Consider the following 17,904-nt stretch of genomic DNA (forward strand, 5'->3'; position numbering starts at 1 on the left):
GAGAAATGTGGTGGAAGAGACACATGAGAGATGCAACCAAGACTAAGTCAGAGAGACCCCAGTTTGAGCAAGATTAACATGCCTTTGTTGGCTCTGAGATGTGGGGACCATGTCCGAGGACCAGTGGAGGCTTCCAGAAGCCAAGGGTAGCCCTTGGCCAGCTGAAAGCCAGCAAGGAAATGGGGAACTCAGTCCTATGCAACTGCAAGGAACTGAATTTAGCAGTCAATGACCTGAACGAGCTCAGAGCGGGTTCTCCCCCAGAGCCTCAAGCAAGGGAAGCAGCCCTGCTAAGGTTTTGGTTTCAGTTGGATGAGGTCTGGGACAGAGAAATCAGCTAAACCACATGGTGGACTTCCAGCCCACGGAAGTAGATTATTTCCAAAGGAATGAACTCCTCTGAAAGGTGACCTGTAATGGTAACAGTGGAAACCAGGAGAAAATGAAATAATATCTTCAATGTGCTGAGATAAAAAAATCACCTGTCTACTTAGGCATCTGAGTGTTAATGAACCTATCCTTTATTCATTTATGTTTTTAAGTTTAATTATTTATTTTGAGAGGGAGAGCACGTGCACCAGAGAGTGTGTGCATGGGGGAAGGGCAGATAGAGAATTCCAAGCAGGCTCCACATTCTCAGTATGAACTCATGAACCATGAGACCATGACCTGAGCCAAGATCAAGAGTCAGACACTTAACTGACTGAGCCACCCAGGTGCCCCATTTAATGAGTCTATGTTTTAAAGATAAAAGTGAAATATACTTTTAGGAAAATAAAAATGGAACGATTTTGTTATCCTAAGTTAATTACTATAGAAGTTTGTTCAGAAAGAAGGAAAATTATTCTTGATAGAAAATTTGATGAAACCCCCAAGCCCTGATAAATATGCAAATAAATCCAAATGTTTATGAGAATTATAATAATAAATTCTAAATTGTTAGAGTAAAAAAAAAAAATCAAAACAGGACTAAAAGCCTATAGGAGAATACAGATTATAAGTAAAAGTTTCAAAAGAGCAAAAGCATTCAAGTGTCTTAATTCTTCACTGATAGGATAACGATATTGATGATGAATTATAGTCTGAAGAAAATAATGGAACTTTCTTAACCTGAAATATAGTATGCATTAAAAGCATTCAGCAGATATTGGGGCGCCTGGGTGGCTCAGTTGGTAAGCGTCCAACTTCAGCTCAGGTCAAGATCTCCCAGTCCGTGGGTTCGAGCCCCACGTCGGGCTCTGGGCTGATGGTTCAGAGCCTGGAGCCTGCTTCTGATTCTGTGTCTCCCTCTCTCTCTGCCCCTCCCCCATTCATGCTCTGTCTCTTTGTCTCAAAAATAAATAAACATTAAAAAAAAATTTAAAAGCATTCAGCAGATATCATAATCATCAAAGAAATATTAAATATTCCCTTTGTAATTTTTTGTAAATATTTCCTCTAGAAACAAGACAAATTTGACCACCATGACTATTTCTAGTCAACATCAGACTGAACAATCTTGGTAGTACAATAATAAAAATAAATAAGTATACAATATAAAAGGATTAGAAAGATAAAAATAAAAGGATAATTTGTTGTAGATTATATGATTGTCTACATTACCACAAAATAAAATGTATAAAAGAAAGAAGTCATTATTAGCAACAAAATAAACAAACGAAAAATACAACAAAAATGTGCAAGATTTATATGGAAAATGATTATATTTTATTGAAGGACATGAAAGAAAACTTGTTTTTTAAGATTTTTTTGTTTTGAGACAGAGGGAGAGAGCAAGCGAGCATGAACGGTGGAGGGGCAGAGAGAGAGAATTCTAAGCAGGCTCTGTTTCTGTGCTGTCAGTCCAGAGCCCGATGCAGGGCTTGATCCCATGAACCATGAGATCATGACCTGAGCCGAAATCAAGAGTCAGTTGGTCAACTGACTGAGCCACCAGGCGCCCCCATGAAAGAACACTTTGTATAATATGTTCATAGATGGGAACATTCAGTACTGAAAAGATATCAGTTCTCCTCAACCTACAAATTTCTTTTAATTCCTAAAAAAAAAAAAAAAAAAAAAATATTACCATCTTTCTTCAAGAAATTTGGCAAGTTGATTCCAAAATATATATGGAGGATCAAAGGGCCCAAAATGGCCAAGGCACTTAAGAAAGAAAGCTAGGTTAGGGGACTTATAGATATCGTGACTTATTATACTGCTATGGTATTCAGTACAGTGTGGTTTTGATTCAGGGGTAGAGGAGCAGATCAGAGATGCAGAACAGAGAATCCAGAAATGGATCCAGGATAAATGGAACCTTGATACACACCACACCAACAATTGGTAGAACCTAAATCTGTGTAGAAAGATGATCTGTTCAAAAAACCACATGGTTGTACAACTGAGTATCCAAGGCGGGGGGTGAGGCGGGGGGTGGGGGGGAAATGGATTCGTAATTTGTGCCATACAAAAATAAGAGTTCCAGATAGGTAACTTTAGAAATCAAAATAAGGAAGAACCTGATAACGAAAACACACCAAAAACACAGACCTAAAAGAAAAGATTGAATAAGCTGATGATATTAGAATGAAGAACTGGTGTCCCTCAAGGAACTTCAGAAAGAAAAGTATAATACAAGCCACAAACTGGTATAGAAATTCAATTGACTTCGTATATTGATTTTACATCCAGCAAACTTTTGTCAGGCTCTTATTATTTCTAATAACTAGTCAATAGATTCTTTGGAATTTTGCATATAGATAATTACTCCATCTGCAAATAACTATAGTTTTATTTTGATGTTTCCAAAGACACTGTAGTATATAATGAAATGTCATATGTCAGGTGCCAGATGTGATAACTCACCCTTTATTTTGGAAGCCATAGGTGACTGTGTGGGAGAATTGAGGCAATTCCTACCATAATAATTCCTACCCACTATGGCATTACATACAGGTTGCATCCTCAGAGGTCCTTGACTGTGCTTTACTTGATAGACTTTGGGCCTAAAACTAAGTCAAGTCTGGAAACTAGAGGAGGGATCATGATTTTTCAGTGACAGATATCAACTAAGAGCTTTTACTATTAAACTATAAGAAGCAATGAGAGCAGTAATTTTATAGAATAAAACACCAAAATACCAAAAATCAGCAGTTTCCTTATATATCATAAATAACCAATGAAAATGTAATAGAAAGCAGTCATCTTCATGAAAAAAAAACCTATAAAAGAATACACTAGGATATAATAAGAAGCATTGTACAATAGCTATCTTAAAGAAATTATAAAATTGAGTTTGTTCATTGAAGAAAAAATAAATACTGGAAATAAACATCATGCTCTCGGAATAGGAAGACCATATAATATAAAGATATCAGTTATTTCTAATATTCTATGCAATACCGAAGATTGATGTACAATATCTATTTTGAAATATCTTATTAATAAGATTTATTTTATTGGATTTGATTAGCTGGTCCTAAAATTTTTGTGGAAGTGTAAACGTGCAAGAGGTATAAATGAATATATATTTAGACAAATAAGGACTCATTTCATAGATATATATCCATAGTTCACTGCAGCATAGGTCATGATCACAAAATGCAATATTTTTGTGGAAAAACTTTGAATTAGCAAAAAAGTTGGTAACAGCCTAAAAGTCCTTAATAAGATCAATTAAACATTTTCATACTATGGAATACTATGCATTTACTTACCAAATTTAGATAAATGCATGTGAAATGAAATAAAACAATCTCTAAGAGATATAATTAGAGGAAAAAAATCAAGCTGCAAAACAAGGGTAGTAATGTTTCATTTTGGTTAACAAAACAGGGCTAGATATAAATATGTATAATATATACGTAATTTACCTGAAATGCATAGAAGAAAGAATCACATGTTGGCAATGGTTAAGCTTTGGAGAGAAATGGATACAGAGCAGGACATACAGAGGACTTTTACTTTGCTCTATATTTAACATTTTTACAAATAGATTTTAATGTGCGGATTGCATAATTATCTTCAAAGGGAAACTGTGATGTACTTAAGAAGGTTTAATTGCTTGTTGTCTCTCCAATAAATATTCTCTTCTTACCTCAGAAAAAGAATTTTTAACTCTCACCTAGTGACCCCGCTAAATCCCACTAACCAGGTGTGTGCAGGCAATTAAGGGCTGACCAATTAGATGCGAACGGAAGTGAAAAGGGCCGCTTCCGGCCCCTGCCTTAGAGTCAGGTATAAATATCATCTCTCTCTCTCTCCATTTTCCTTTCTTCTTGCTGGAAAGCAGATGATGTGGAAGTTGCTGGAGCAGCCACCTTGGATCAGGAGATGAAAACCACAATCAAGAATGGTAGAACCAGGGGCTGAGCCTCCAATGCAGCTCAGTTCATGATCTTGGGGTTTGTGAGTTCGAGCCCCACATGGGGCTCGCTGCTGTCAGCTCCCAGACCACTTTGGACCCTCTGTCTCCCTCTCCTTCTGCCCCTCTCCTGCTTGTGCTATCAAAAAAATAAATAAATAAACTTTTTAAAAATATTAAAACAAAAAAAAAAGCTTGCCGTTTGTGACATGGATGCATCTTGAGGGCCTTATGCTAACTGAAATAAGTCAGACAGAGGAAGACAAATTCTGCATGATCTCACTTATATGTGGAAAGAAAGAAAGAAAGAAAGAAAGAAAGAAAGAAAGAAACCAAGCTCTAGATACAGAGAACAAGAGAACAGATTGGTGGTTAAAGTCATGGGGATATAATATATAGTATGGTGACTATAGCTAGTAATACCATATTGCTTATTTGAAAGTTGCTAAGAAAGATTTTAAAAGTTCGCATCACACACACACAAATTTGTAACTATGCATGGTGACAGATGTTAGCTAGACTTATTGTGGTGATCATTCTGCAATATGTACAAATACTGAATCATTATTTTGTACACTTGACACTAATATGAAGCTATGTGTCAATTATATCTCAATTAAAAAAAAAAGAATGGTAGAGTCCCCAAAAAGGACCCGAGTCCCTGATAATGTAGCTACCATAAATCGCCTACTAGCATTTTTCCTTTGCAACGTATTCAAATCTATTTATGCCCGTCACATTCAGAACCAACCCAAATGTGCCTGAACAATTCAGTACTTTGGAGAAGTCGGTGACGTTTTGCTGATTTGATGTCACTCGTGAGAATAATTCCCTTTGGTTGATACAACTATAGTTTAGAGTAAGGGTCCTAAAACTTCAACATTTTAATAAGAAAATTAATTTAGCATGGCATGGCTTGTTATTATTGCAATAATCCAGGATCCTAAAATGATCAGTGTTAATTCTTGAGTATCTATCGCCCTGTCCCCGAACCTCTCGCCCACCAAATCGTTCATTCAAAAACCCATTCTAAAATCTATTAGGGTTTTTGGCAAATATTTATCATAAATTTTAGGAACCAATTTTGTTCCTTTTAAAATTAAAAGCCTTTCCTATTCTCCATGATTTTCTAAACCCACATTTAATAAATTAGTATTCAAACTCCCATTACACTAGAATCCAAATTGCCCAAACCAGGAGATTTTACTTATTTAAAAGTATATGTTAATTTACAATCTTTTTAGTGACCAATGACTTCAATTCTTTTCTTTGCAATTCTTGGTTCCTTCTTTCAATCTAAATATCGTCATCCCTAACTGAAAAGAAAGAAGTAATGTCATTTTTCATTTTGATCTTCGGGCTCTAATCATAATTTTAAAAACCATGTATATGGCTGATGGTAATACATTTGCAAATTTCATTTTGTGCTTTTTACATTCCTACAAATATATATTATGTTCCCATATAGCCTTTTTTGTCTTGCACATTTCTCTTAAAATACATATTTCAGATCCACTTGTACTACAAATGATTTTTCCTACCACTTTTTTCACATATTGCCTTTTTCTTGACTCAGCTGCAGCTCTATAAAACCATTTCTCATCTATTTCTGAATTCCACTGCAATTTTAGTCAAGTGTAAAATTCTATAATTTATTATTTTCTAAATGCCTCCTGATATTTAGTTTTTTCCCTTTGATCATGATGCATGGTATTTACGTCCCTCATGTTTTAAAATCTTATACCATCTCTGTGGACAAAACATAGGTACTTAATAACTATTATATTTACCTAGAATACTCAATGACCAATATATGACTTATTAATTAACTATTTTAATCATTAGATGTCAGTTAACCTAGTAAAATCAATATTAGTATTTTACTATTATGCATTATCATAGACATAACAATATATTTCATGCATATTTAATAATGCATGATAAATGTTGATGATTTTTATGTGTATTGATTATTTCCTCATTGACTATTTGAAGGCTTCTGAGCGAGATATTAAAGCAAACTGTGAAAATGTCTTGAATTGATAATAAACTCATCAAATATAATTTTATTTCATAATTTACTATATATGCTCATACTTCCATAAATGGAATCTATCAGCTAAGAATTGCTAATTTTTTACAATTTTTTTATCTAAAAAAATTTTCTTTTAATGTTTATTTTTGAAAAAGAGGCAGCATGAGTAGGGAGGAGCAGAGAGAGAGGGAGAACAGAATTGAAAGCAAGCTCCAGGCTCATAGCTGTCAGCACAAAGCCCGATGTGGGACTCAAGCTCAGGGACCCGGAGATCATGACGTGAACCGATGTCGGACATTAAACTGAGCCATCCAGGCGCCCTGAAGAATTGCTTGTCTGACTTGTTTATATGACCTGTTTCTCTAGGTAATTGCACACTTGTCACAGAGTAAGAACCAATAAAATAATGGTTGGCCTGATCATTCTAGGAATGTCCTTGTATTTTATTGCTTTTTGAGGGGGGAGGGGAAGGGATGGAGTCCTTAGGTACAGAGGATTGTGTTGGCCATACTCTTCCATTTCAACACTCTTTCATCATCTGTCTGTGCCTCCTAACTTTGGTGTTTATTTGCACTTCTGTTATTTGTTATTTATTTATTTACTCCTGTCATACTCCTTCACCACTCTCCTATTTCCCTCCCCCTGATGACAACTGTTCCAGTGTGTTACCCAGTCATCATTTATTTAGACGTATCCTGGTAAAACACACAGTATTTAAATACATATATTTTTAATAAAAAGGGTTGTGCTGTATACCTCATTCTATTTCTTTTGTTTTCGCATATAACACATTTTTTAAGTCCTATCCATTTTGCTGTGTGAACACCTGGTCTGTTGTCAGCAGTATATGCATTATAGTGCTCTGTGGGGAGTTACCCCTTTTTACTTATTCATAAGAAACACATTTTAAAGGTCTCTCTCATAGACACACACTAGGTCACATTTACAGTCATTTGTTTTTTGATTATTATTATTATTATTATTACTTTAATTAATTAATTAATTATTTTGAAAGAGACAGAGACAACATGATGGGGGGGACAGAGAGAGAGAGAGAGAGAGAGAGAGAGAGAGAGAATCCCAAGCAGGCTCCTCGCTGTCAATGCAGAACCCAATGCGGGGCTTGAACCCACGAACCTCCAGATTATGACTTGAGCTGAAACAAAAAGTTGGACACTTACAACTGACTGAGCCACCCAGGTGCCCCTAATTACTTACCATTTTGAATTGAATTTTATTAAGTCCAAGTTCCTAGAACCTAAATGTGTTTCTGTTATTTTCTTAATTGGGTTGCATTCATAGTTGTTTATTTCCTCATGTATACGTTAATTTTGTGTGTGTGAGTTTATATTTGGCAGAAGATAATCTATGGGAATCTTGAGAGGTGGGATTAAGGGTGCTTTCTTCTAGAACGTATTTGGGATTTTTTTTTGTTTGTTTTGGGAGTTTTGTTTGTTTGCTTTGCTGGTCAGTGGGGACACTTTCAGCCTGGGACCACTAGAATTATCATAGTGTGAGGTTTCCCTTGAGGTACTATACATTTCAATCCCATACATACATGAGGGCAGTCAGTGATTACAAATGCTCCGAAGAAACAACTATGTCTCTTGAAATGTGAGAGCTTTGGCAAGGCAGACATTTTTCCTCTTAACTCTCTTTGCCCAAGGGCAGATTTCTTTTATATCTAATACTTTCACTAAAATGTAATCCTTTTAAGAGCTGTAGTTTTAAGAAAAGGTTTCAGGCTTATCTCCTCCTGCAAAGTGGGTCCTAGGACTAGTTTTCTTTTCTCTCTCCTCAGATTCCAAATCCCAAACTGGGAATTCCTGGTTTCAGCATCCGTTCCCAGACAACCCTAACTTTAGAGTTTTTCCTCCTTCTCCAGTCACAATTCCATGATGTTTGTCATGTTTGTGGTTGCTGCTTGTTTTTGTTTTTGCCTTTGGACATGGCTCTTACTTTCCAGAGAGCTCGGAGACTCATTTAAAAATATTGATTTTATTTTTATCCTAAGAGAAATGTCTATCGATTTGGAGAAATAAGGGAGTGCAAACAGTGTGTGTGAGGAGAGATGAACATAATTTCACTTCAAAAAACTTCTTTGTAGAATGGAAAACAGATTGAGGGGGGAAGCTGAGAAAAATAGGTAAATGAAGAGGCTATCTCACCAATCTAGGAAGAGTATTATGGTAGCTTATTCTAAAGTACTGGAAATAGGGCTGTAAAAAGCATTAAATTCAAAAGCTGTTGGGAGATAAAAATGGAAAATTGGGTGGGGTTAAACAGGTTTCCTGGCACATGTAAGTGACAGGGAAACAGGAATCAAGGTAGATTAGTGGGAAGGATCAGGGTTCAATTCTGGGTAAATTGACTTTGAGATGTCTCTGAGATATTCAAGTAGAGATTTCAGTTAGGCAACTGGGTACAGGGCCTGGGTTTCTGAAGAGAAGTTGGTGGTGGACATAATCACGTATGAGCCTGTTTCGTTTCGTGTTTCCGTTGGTCATTGAAGTGATGGATGTTGATGAGTTCATCTTCTGAAGCATACAGAGGGAAAAAAGATGAGATTAGGATCAAAATTTAAGAAGCTTTAGTATTTAACACCTAGGTAAATGAAGATGAGGCTAAAAGAGAGGATAAAATTGGTGGCAAAAGAGAGAAAACCAGAAGGGTATACTGTTCTGAAAGCTAAGAAGAAAGTGTATTTTCAAAAGAAAGGGATCTCAGTATAGTAAGGGTGTTATTTCTGTCTAAATTGAGGTGTAAGTTTACCAAAGGTTTTTGGTAAACAACCTTTGGTTTGCTTGAGAGAGAGAGGGGGAGAGAGGGATAGAGAGAAACAGAGCATGTGCACGCAAGCAGAGAAGAGGGCAGAGGAAGAGAGAGAAAGAATCTCAAGTAGCCTCCAAGCTCAGTATAGAGCCTGACATGGGGCTCATCCCAGGACCCTGGGATCATGACCTGAGCCAAAACCAGGAGTCAGATGCCCAACCTGATGAGGTTCTTGAGCAAATACCTAAGAAAGAATTCTTGAGACATCTTTGGTGCAAAAAGGTGATTTTATTAAAGCACAAGGACAGAACCTGTGGACAGAAAGAGTTGAACTGGGGTTGTGAGGAGTGACTGATTATATATTTTTAAGTTTATGGAGGGAGGAGGATAGAGATAAAGTAAGTTTCTAAGCAATTTGGAAGCAAGGCTTTCAGGACCTTGAAGGACTAGCTGCTGCTAAGATAAGGTTACTTTAATCTTTAATAAAACAAAACATTAAGGCAGTAAGGCAGCCGTGAGTTCCTTGAGGAAGGTCACGTTCTGCATGTTTTAAATGTCTATCAGTGGACTGCAGGCTGTAAGGAGATTTAATTTCAGCTACATTTTTCTTGCCTTTGTTTCCTTCATCAAACTGTGCCACCGAGGCACCCATGAGCCTACATTTGTGACAAAATTGCAAAGAAATAAGCACACACACACACACACACACCTGAATGCATGTAAAACTGGAGAAATCTACAGAAGATCAATGGATGTATCAATGTCAGTATCCTGGTTGTGATGCTGTATTATAGTTTTGCCAGATGTTCCACTGGGAAATACCAGATAAAGTGTACAGGAGATTCGTCTAAGGGAATGAATAGGAAAGAAGACACAGAAGGAGGTCTCTAGGAATGGAGTCTCTCTGCCTCGACAAACTTCAGAGACTATTGGAACATGAAAACGCCTAGTTTGCATAAACGTACAAGAGAAGTGGGAATAACAACACGGAGAGATTAATGATAAGTACGTACTTGTGCAGCACACTGCCCACTTTGCCCCGTAAGGGTTAAATTGTAGTGTAGGGCTAACCTGTAGCCTTAAGAAATATCAGCTAGGTTTTAACACTGTAGATTAAGAGATAACAGCCTTGTCCTATCAATCAAGGGAACAAAAGTTGAAGGAAAATCAACTGGATTAGTGTTTGATTGGATTGGGGCAAGGGCATGTCTGAACTGTTTCCACCCCCATCTGGGAACTATTTCTTTGTTCTGTTCCCAGGTGATGTGGTCGGCTCTAAAAACTCTACCCCGGCTGTTCGAGACTGCACTCTGGTCAAGAGTGTTGGTCGTGATCGGTTGGCCTTGCCTCTCATTGCAATAAACTTTGCTGTGACTGTCACTGGTGCCCGTAGCATTCTGTTTCCGGAGTCGTGTGGATGCAAGATAACCACTTCCTGTTTGGTGCTGCCCCATTGGAATTGTTTTCGGCTCAAATAAACTCTTACAATTTTTAATTCTTTGTATTTTAGAGAGAAAGAGAGAAAATAAGTGTGAGCGGGAGGGAAAAGGGCAGAGGGAGAGAGAGAATTCCAAGCAGGCTCTACGCTGTCAGCACAGAGCCTACATGGGGCTCGATCCCATGATCCTGAGATCCTGACCTGAACTGAAATCAAGAGTCAGCCATTTAACCGACTGAGCTACCCAAGCACCCTTAAACTCTTATGCTTTAAAAAAAATTTTTTTAATGTTTATTTTCGGGATACAGAGAGACAGAGTGGGGGAGGGGCAGAGAGAGAGGGGGAGACACAGAATCTGAGGCAGGCTCCAGGCTCTGAGCGGTGGCACAGAGCCTCACGTGGGGCCTGAACTCACAAAGCACAGGGTCATGACCTGGGCCGAAGTCAGACGCTCAACTGACTGAGCCATCCACGTGCCCCAAACACTTGTACTTTTTGATATGCCTTAGTTTGTGTGTGTATGAGGGTTTTGTTTGGGGGTTTGTTGTTTTTAGCAAATTTAAGAAGGAAAGAGCAAAGGGCAAGGAGGGCTGAAGATTGGGGGGGGTGGGGTGAGGTGTGGTGCATTAGTGATAAAGGCACTGCACACTGGAGACTTTTCTTCTCAGCAAATCACCTCCCACTCTGTCTGCCCCTCCTGCCCTCATGCAGGTTTTCACCTGGCTGCAAAGCACTCCATAGTCTCAGGTTCCATTGGGACGCAGTCAGAACATCACCTTCTGGTCTTGTCTGCCGTGACAGCAAGGCAATTGTTAACAATTAGAACCAGGAAGCTCTTTTCTGCTCTCAAATAATTGGAGCATTGAAAATGACTACAAAAGTCAGGAGGAAAGCATTCTTCTCTGATTTTCCCCTTCCAAAATCTCCTCCTCTCAGGCCCCAGGCCCTGGACCAGACTTTCTTATCAACATTCAGGCACTAAAAATGTCATTTTGTGACCTTGACCAACTCTTTTAACTACAATGATCTTTTTTCCTCACCTTTATAATGCAGCTCAAGGACTTAACCTAAAGCAGGTGTACCATTTGCCTTCAAAGCTTATTTTACATGATAATCAGTTGTCCAGTGCTAAAAAGATCTTACAAGATAACACTCCTGTGGGAAACAGGAGAGCTTCATTTTTATCTTTCCAATCATTTCTAATTTGATAGATAAGAAATTGTATTCCCTCTTAAATATAACTGTTTGGTTGTAATTCGAATTTGCATTCTTTCCACAATATGTTTTCCAATAACCCACACTTTTTTATTAATTTCCTGATTATATTCCTATCCCCCTTACTGAGCAGGTTCCTTCATGTTCCTCTGTGTGCCTTGCCCATCATGCACTGCGGGCATTCTACCCCCTTGGTTGCTTGCCTGTTGATTTCCTTCTTCCGTTCCTCCCACACCTTCCTATCTTTCTCTCTCTGAACTTACTTATTATTTTTTTTTAATGTAGTGAGAGGATAATACCCCACAGAGCTGAGAAGTTATTTTTTTAACTTTATTTATTTGTTTTGAGAGAGAGAGAGAGGAACACAGAGAGAGAACCCCAAGCAGGAGCTGCAGTGTCAGCACAGAGCCCAGTGTGAGGCTCGAACTAATGAACAGAACTGTGAAATCAGGACCTGAGCCAAAACCAAAAGTCAGGTGCTTAACTGACTGAGCCACCCAGGTGCCCCAGTTGAGAAGTGATGTAATGAATGGACTCCTGTAAAGTATTTAGATCCTGAGATCAATATATGGTAACTATCATTATGCCTGACCTATTATTAATGTCTCATAAATAACAACTTGGACTAGAAAATCTCTAAGAGGTGTTCCAGCTATTATTTTAATCTAATTTAATGGTGATTATTTCATAATTTTAATGAGTTCTTACATTATAATGAGCTCTCATTTTTTTTTTAATGGCAGGTTATTAACCTGAGAAGATAATGTAATAACGTTAAAATGATGCAGTGGTGGTGGGCTTCCACAAGGACGAAACTGGTTTTATTAAGTGCTCAAATACTCATTTTAGTAGAAACTGTGGTTATATAAAGTAACTTCAAAATTAAATGACTAAAAGAAACAGAAAAGACAAACAGCAAAACAAAGGTAGAAAATATTTTTTAGTGAATATTAAATCTTGGATATATTTATTGTCATTGTGACAGTGGCATGCTTTTATAATTTTGAATAATTTAAAATAAATTTTACCTTGAAGAAATATACCTAACCAATAAAAGGAGAAAGATAGTCTGTACTCTCCTATAGGTGGAAAAAAAAAAAAAGTCTTATCACACCTATCGGTCTTTGTGACATTCATGACTCATGGCAGGCTATGGCTAAGCATTCAAATACATTGTCCAGATAGAAAATATTCTCAGTAGTATTCTCTACCCAATGTACTTGGTTACAAATAAAATGTTGTCTAAGAATAAAAGAAAACAAAACAAACAAAAACAAAAAAAAATGCTAAGATTGAGAATGGTGTTATTATATTAAGAGGAATATAATGCTGTAAATAACTAATTTTTTTTCTCCAACTTTTTCTTCCATCAGCCTCTTTCCCTGTCTCTTAAGGCCATTAAGAATTTGAAAACAAAAAGCAAGCTAGCACTGTAGTGGTTGTTTTTAAGTTTTATTAAAGGCTCATTTCCTCTAACTTGGTTCACACCCTAAGAGAAGAATTCCTTGGGAGGAGACAGTTGAGCAATGTCCTTGAAAATCTTTGTATAATCAGTAGAATTGTATTCCCCTAGGAGTGATTCTTTTCTTTTTTTTTTTTTTTTTATCATGCACAGTTTACTTTAGTGGATAACAAATGCCCATACAGCCAAAGTTATCAATGTCCAAATACTTTTATCTTGTAATTGAAATTGTTTTATACACTCTAAAGTACAAATGTTTGCTTCATACAACTGTTTTGTTATTATCGTAACCTGAATTTGCCCTTATCAAAATAATTTTATGTTTCTCATACATAGGCAATAGATATACTCCTCAAAAGATAATTATAATATCTTTTTAATACAACATGTGAGTTCATTACTTAAAGAAACCTCTAGAGGAGTATTTTTGGTAAAGTCATGATTCATTTTATACTATAAAAAATCAAGCAATGAGTCGTATTTTAGAAACAAGGTAGATATCTATTACATGAGTTCATATTATATATTTACAAATTTTTAAGTTTTTATTTATTTTAAACCTATTTAATTGTATGTTTTAGCTTGTTAAACAAATATATGTTATGAATAATATCTTTTTAAAAGCATACATGAAGGGTGCCTGTGTGGCTCAGTCAATTGAGCGTCCGACTTTGACTCAGGCCATGATTTCACAGCTCGTGGGTTCAAGACCCACATCAGGCTCTGTGCTGACAGAGCCTGATTCTGTGTCTCCCTCTCTCTCTCTGCCCCTCCCCTGCTCATGCTCTGTCTCTCTCTGTCTGTCTCTCAAAAATAAATAAACATTAAAACATATTTTTAAAAAAAGCATACATGAAAAGCAGCTTATCCCAAATTCATTTTGAGTTTCTAAAAATGTTTTGCTACATAAATTATATGACACAGAGATGATACCCTATAATGTAGAGGATATAGCCTCAGCTTTTTTGCACATAAGCACTGAATGCATGAGAATAGAGCATACATACAAGAAATGAAGTTGTGCCACATTGAAAAGAAACTGTGAATTAGTGGTGTTAAAGGAAAACCTTTACATTACACATTAAAGTTAATTAAGTCCCAATTAAGAAGAAAAGTGTTAAGTTTTTAACATTCATTGAAAAGAAGCTAAGCAAGAGCAAAGATGTGTGATACCATAAGGTTTTTATTAGAAATTAACATTTAAGAGTAGTATCCAGTAACACCCGTTACCAAAATTATAATCAAGGATGCGAATTACTTTTTTTGCCTTTCTCACATGATTTCAAAGTGGCCAAACAGAACAGAGGATCTAAAAGTGGGCAAAGGATGCTGAAACACTGGTACAATAGGAAACAATTGCAAGAAAGTTTGTATATTCTATAGTCACTCTTTTCAAAATGGTAGCCAGTTTTGGCCATTTAAAATTAACTAAGGTAACATTACATTAGAGGTTGAATTTGTCAGTCACACCAGCCACATTTCCTGTGTTCAATACCTACATGGAGGCTGGGGGCTGCCATATTGGGCACCAAAGGTACAATTTCCATCACCATGGAAAGCTTTATTGGATAGTAGTGTCCTATAATTGCCAGATTTGGAAAAGGCATCCATGAAAATGTGGATTATTTTCAAATAGCCCCAGGGCTATTCAGACTTTATAAAGTAGTGATGACAGGGGCGCCTGGGTGGCGCAGTCGGTTGGGCGTCCGACTTCAGCCAGGTCACGATCTCGCGGTCCGTGAGTTCGAGCCCCGCGTCAGGCTCTGGGCTGATGGCTCAGAGCCTGGAGCCTGTTTCCGATTCTGTGTCTCCCTCTCTCTCTGCCCCTCCCCCGTTCATGCTCTGTCTCTCTCTGTCCCAAAAATAAATAAACGTTGAAAAAAAAAAAAATTAAAGTAGTGATGACATAGTAGTGTTACGGAACTTGATCTGGAGCACCTGGCAGAAGAACCAAGTGGCACTTGGAGATCGTGGAAGGCAGAAGGTTTATTTCTGGCGGGCTCAGAGGAGATCACTCTCCAGAGGTGGAGCCAGGTCTGTGCCACCAGAGCTTAGGCAGAGGGGACAATTTGTTGTCTGTTACTTCCGCATTCCTAGTAATTTGGCACCTGAGGCAAGCGGGGTAGGAATGAGAACCTGGAAGGGGAGTCTTCGGGAGGGGACTGGAATTACCCTATCATGAATTTTTCCCTATCAGTAGAAATAAGCACCTATAGTATTAAAAGGTAATATAGTCTTATGAGAAGAACACAAAATTTGGCCTCAGATAATTCTGGATTCAAATATCACCTCTGGTAAATGACCTTAGACCCATTGCTTTTAGTCTCTAAGTCTTTATCTTTTTATTTCCAAAATAGGATAACATGATGCTTACATCATAAGAAGTTTATAAGTATTAGAAAATTATGTATGGAAAGTGCTTCCTATAGTGGCTGACACATAGTAGGTATTCAGCTATGGTAGTTATTATTTTTATTCAAAAATGTTAAAAGAACAATGCAGCTGATCATACACAGAAGTTATACCCTTCAGTAAAATGTGAGTTTCTTTGCTAGGAAACGTTTTTTTATAAAGCCTCAGTTAATTTCAGAAGTTTTACACCAAAAAATATTTGTGATCACAGTAATCACAGGACAGGGAGGAAATGACCAAGCCAAGACAGGAAGATACATAACCTCAAAGAAATCAGTGAGTCTGGAGGAGGATAGTGAAAGAATAAACTGGTATGAAAGGAAAAGTAAGCGATGATAAAAGAAGGGTGCATATATCCAGGGGCTGAAAGGAGAAAAGCTAATCTCACATGAAGTGTCTCCCAGAAATATACCAGAAATAAGTATGAAGCATAATGACATAATCAAATAAGGAAAGAAAAGTCACTTCTCACTTACATGACTGTGAGGAAACAGTTTTTCTATAAAACTATTTGTCCTGTGCCAGAGAAGCAAATGTGTCTCAACGATTCAACAGAAAAAAAGGTGGCAAAACTGCTAAAGAACATCTACTCCTGGGGTGCTTTATAACTTTAAACAAGTCACTCAAAATTGCTGTGCCACTGTTTGTGATACACAGATTGCATAGGTTGGACCACATGATGCTTAATCCCTCCAGATTCAGTAAGCAAAATTTACAGTAGGTCATTTGGTTCTGAAACCAAAATTTGCACTCTCTGAGACCATTCATCGGAAAGAGGCATTCCAAAAAAAGGCATATAGCCCAATGTCTGGTGGCACATACGTTACAGATAACCCAAATGTCACTATGGCCAAACCATATTCTCCATAGTAGAGAATAAAGGAATCAAAAAGACAAAATTTCAGAGCTAGGAAGGGATCTCCGGTGTTGTCCGTATATTCCATGGAGAAAGCATCCAGCGTCTGAAATTAACCTGGACACTTGGAAAGACAGGATGTGTGGAAGAGGAAGAAACTCACTTCTGTCACAGAAGACTGGGGCTTTTTAATGCCCACTAGTAGTAGGAATATATTGAATGAAATGAGAAACAAGGTGAAGAACTTAGAAAACTGTTGAGGTGGCCCAGAGGCCTCAGAGTCAGGAATCAATTTCCATTTGATTCTGAAAAATGAAGTCAAGACTATATAAAGACAGTAACAAAACCTTTTATTAGTATTCAACATCTATACACTGACCACCCACGTGTGCCATGCATAAGTAGTGGTAGGTACTCGGAATGCCATGATGAACGAAACAATTACAATCCCAGCCCTTTGAAACTTAAAAACCATCCATGTCTAAAATTAGGGCATTTCACTTGTCACAATGTACACAGTCAGTTTAATAAACAAATATATTTGTGCCGATAAAAGCATTAGTTTAGAAAAGTCAGCCTCATTAAGGGTCTATTGTTAAACCTCATCCACCATGTGATGAAGCACTGGGAGGGGTTGATGAAACTGACCAGAAGAAGTTGATGAAACTGACCAGAAGGTGGCAATACAGAACTCCTCTCTCTCTGCTGTCCAAACTACTGTGGCCAAAAAAACCACATTGCTTGTATCTAGCCTACAACACCCCCGTTACAAGTGCAAATCATACTTTTCATTTTAGTCATTTGCATTAGGCATGCTATGTATATTTTTATCACCAGACAGTATAGGCATTGTCAGATTTATAGTTTTTTATTGATAATCAGCTAGCTTAAAACTGCAATGTTATAGGGGTGCCTGGGTAGCTTGGGTACATCCAACTTTGGCTCAGATCATGATCTCACATTTTGGGAGTTCAAGGCCCACATTGGACTCACTGTTATCAGCACAGAGCCCACTTCCAATCCTCTGTCCTCTTCTCTCTCTGCGCCTCCCCCACTCATACTGCCTCCCTCAAAAATAAACATTTTTTTTTTTAAAAGTGCAATGTCATAAAAATCTCAGTTCTCAAGGCCCATAGGAAGACATCTTTTGCAGTTACTCAACCTCTTCATCCTTTATCCATTTTCAAAAAGGTGCAGAGCAAGATTTATGAGCATAAGGTAGAATTCTCCTATCAAAATTAGTTGCTTATTTTTTGAATTAGAATTCTTGCCTTGAAATGCAGTTATTTGCTTATTGTATTATACAAATTTTCCAGTATATTTTATGTTTCCTGAAAAAAGTTCTGGTTTTGGCCTTCATTAGTTATGC

At 37.4% G+C, this 17,904-nt stretch overlaps 1 long non-coding RNA gene across 2 annotated transcripts in view; it reads right to left on the bottom strand.

The window, feature by feature from the left end:
* Positions 1-8,327: 8,327 nt before the first annotated feature.
* LOC124529027 (uncharacterized) overlaps positions 8,328-17,904 on the bottom strand; it is a 41,928-nt gene continuing 32,351 nt past the window's right edge. Inside the window, exon 6 of one of the 2 annotated variants that reach the window (XR_006966272.1) lies at positions 8,328-8,914. This is a non-coding gene — a long non-coding RNA (uncharacterized LOC124529027). Of the gene's footprint in view, positions 8,918-17,904 lie in introns of both variants that reach the window. The other variant, XR_006966270.1, reaches the window with a different exon arrangement.

Source organism: Lynx rufus, unplaced genomic scaffold (assembly GCF_022079265.1).
Source record: "Lynx rufus isolate CCGP_SWC_20201006 ecotype Redwood Valley unplaced genomic scaffold, mLynRuf1.p SCAF_6, whole genome shotgun sequence".
Classification (NCBI taxonomy): Eukaryota; Metazoa; Chordata; class Mammalia; order Carnivora; family Felidae; genus Lynx; species Lynx rufus.